We start from the raw sequence: 3,349 nt of genomic DNA on the forward strand, positions 1-3,349 counted from the left end.
CAGGGCACAGCCTAGGACTACAGTCTCTCCAGGTGATGTAAGACTTCAGCAATTCTTTTTCTCCCCAGCTCTATGCTGCAAGACCTCTATTCCAGATAATAGACAATGAGAGACCTGGGCTCCCTTCTTCCGTTTATCCTCAACTCATAAGAAGGAGGCTCTATTCCAGGTAAAGGAGCCCTAACATTTTTCTTTAACATTACCAGAGGATAGAGGTTTTATGCCAGTTGGGGGCATGCTGAGAAGATCACATGCTACTGCCCTTGCACTGAGCCCTGTTTGTAAAGCAAAGGTTTCATTCTGAGAGAATTTGGCCACCTCTCTACCTCTAACTCAACTCCACAGCCGTGGTGCACAAGATTTACGCAGCAGGAGAGGAAGACAATAAGAACAAAGAGCTCTCCCCAAGGAAACAGGCTGTATTTGGAACAAAGCATGGGGAACTTTAAGCATATGGGCGCTGTTGAAAACCATGGAAATTTTGGTAGTAAGCAATTAAAAGGAAGCTGGTAGCTCTATGAGAACAATAATATTAACTTCAACAAGTTAGAATTTTAACAGAACCAGGCAAAAATATAGGTGAGAACAGTCTTCTTGGAGCCAGACCAAGCCCCCCAAAATGGCCTTAAAAACTGAATTTTTTTTTTGTCTGGCCATTCTGTTTCTTTCTCTATCTCTCTCTCTTTTATAATTGAGGTTCAATGACACACAATTTAGTTTCAAGTGTACAGCATAGTGATTTGACATTTGTATACATCAGAAAATAATTACCACCACAAGTGTATTTATCATCTGTCACTATACAAAATTAATACAATATTACCAACTATATTCTCTACACTGATCTGAATGGGAGAAGATACTTGTAAATCATATCTGATAAGAGGTTGATATTAAAAATACATAAAGAACTCATACAGCTCAATGACAACAACAACAACAACCTAGACAATCTGATTTAAAAATGAAAAATGGGGGCAGAAGATCTGAATAGACATTTTCCAAAGAAAACATACAGGTGGCCAACAGGGACATGAAAAAAGCTTAATATCACTCAACATCAGGGAAATGCACATCCAAACCATAGCGAGATATCGGCACATTGGTCAGAATGGCTATTATCAGAAGACAGAAGATAACAAATGCTGGTGAATATTCCCACCTTGTGCTTTGTTGGAGGGAAAGCAAACTGGCACAGCCACAGTGGAAAACACTATGGAGGTTCCTCAAATATTGAAAATTAGAACTATCATATGAATTCCATTTTTTAACAATCTTTTTTTCTATTTTTTATTTCTTAAATGTAAAACCGTCTCAATAGAGCAAACGTAGATAAAAGGGCAGGTGGGAGGGCCACATGCAAGGGTGTGCCTTGGCTGCCGCCATTTTGTAACTTGTTTTAAATCTCAAATGAACAGGGCTGCCACTGTCGCTCATGTCCTCCAGAACCACTGACCACAAAGGCTCAGTGATCTCTGGCTGGCTGGGATCTCCTAATGCCTCTGTGACTGAGCTCACCGTAGCAGTGATAGAGAACTCTGAGCCATTTGCCATCTCAACGTTGCTGGACTGGGGTCTCCACCTGGCTGGGGAGAGGCTGACACTTCTCTCAATGTACCAGGTGAGGTAGATGTAGGAGATGTAAGCTGCATCCATGAATCATGTAGATGTGTATGTTCAAGAAGGTGCTAGAATGGGCTTCTTGTTTTGGGGTAGAAGCCTCTCAAAGTAAGACTTGTAGAAATCCATCCCCTCTGTGAGGTTATCCTGGGCCTGGAGATCAAAAGAAGTAAGGCTTAAACCACAGATCTTCCTGTAGGCCTCAAGGACCCCATTGTTAACAACCTTAGTCTATTGTTTGATGATCTTCATGGTCTCCTGTTTGTGCACTTTGAGGTCTTCATCTTCCATGGTGATATTGCAGCTCTCTGTGGACTTCTTGATGCCATCTGTGAACTGTGCACCATGGTGGTTTGTGTTCCTTTCAAATACCATCTGACTTCTTGCTCAGTACACTTTTGGCAGCTGAAAAATTCCTGGAGGAAAGCACGGTCGTGAGCATGTCACCCCTCAGATTTCTCAGGACTTTGAACTTGCACAAACACTCCACAGTCTCATGATGATGCATCATGGATGCCACCGGGGAATCTGTGGCAGACCCATTGGTACTTGAGAGCCGGGTGAGGCGTGATGCATTTTGTGGGGTTTATGGTCAGCCGCTGCTTGATCAAGTTCTTGCTTTAGGAGTCACTGTATCCTACACTTGTGATGGGAAATCATAGGCTCTGGCCTTGATCTGCTGATATGGCTGGTGCTGATCTTCATCCAAGAAAGGAGACAATCCCAACAGAATATATATGGAAGATCCCACAGGTCCAGATGGCCACAGGTTTTCCATAGGGATCTTTCCTCAAGGCCATAGGGGACACCTAACCTGGGGTACCATCAAAATTAAGCCTACCCTGGGGCACCTGGGTGGCTCAGTTTGTTAAGCGTCCGACTTCAGCCCAGGTCATGATCTCACAGTTTGTGAGTTCGAGCCCTGCATTGGGCTCTGTGCTGACAGCTTGGAGGCTGGAGCCTGCTTCGGATTCTGTGTCTCCCTCTCTCTCTGCTCCTCCCCAGCTCATGCATGCAATCTGTCTCTGTCAAAAATAAATAAACTTAAAAAAAAATTAAAAAAAAATTAAGCCCATCCTGTTGTTCTCCTATACTTCCATGACTAGGCCAGCTTTGTGTTTGCATCTTTGCATTTGCTTGCCAACATTGGGTTGCCAGGCTTCAGGTCTTGGTGGACAATGTCATGCTGGTGATGTGGCTAAGACTTTCCAGAATTTGATGTATACAGAACCAGTTTCACTGTACTACCCTCTGGCCACAATCTCATCAAATAGCTACTTTCCAGTAACGTGGTCAAACATGAGGTTGTGAACCCTTCTTCTGTCCTAAAGGCACTTGATGTTTGCATGTTTCAAAAGTCACAATAGTTTGACTTCACATTCTAGTTTCTGGGGCTCTTAGGCAGGTAACTTCTTGGTATTGATGATTTTTGCTGTATCATCCTGCATGTAGGAATTCTTCACATACCTGCAAGCCACAGAGAAAGCAACATTGCTGAGCTCCTTAAAGTACATGTAGTCATTGGCGAAGCATGTTTGGGTGGTGGTGGTGGCCATGTTGGCAGACGTGGTGGTGCAGACCACACTGATGTCTGTGCAATCACCACCACTCAGCCAAGGGAGCAAGAGTTGATGAGGCAAAAACAAAAACCAAAAACCAAAACCATAAAGCCCAAATTTAATTATGTCAGACTTTGGAACAATTTTTGTTCCAAGACATAACTCATACA

General features: G+C 43.3%; 1 pseudogene; it reads right to left on the reverse strand.

Annotated features, from left to right (window-relative positions):
• Positions 1-1,677: 1,677 nt before the first annotated feature.
• Positions 1,678-2,398, reverse strand: LOC123586020 (annotated as a pseudogene).
• Positions 2,399-3,349: the final 951 nt, after the last annotated feature.

The sequence above is a fragment of the Leopardus geoffroyi genome, chromosome C3 (assembly GCF_018350155.1).
Source record: "Leopardus geoffroyi isolate Oge1 chromosome C3, O.geoffroyi_Oge1_pat1.0, whole genome shotgun sequence".
Classification (NCBI taxonomy): Eukaryota; Metazoa; Chordata; class Mammalia; order Carnivora; family Felidae; genus Leopardus; species Leopardus geoffroyi.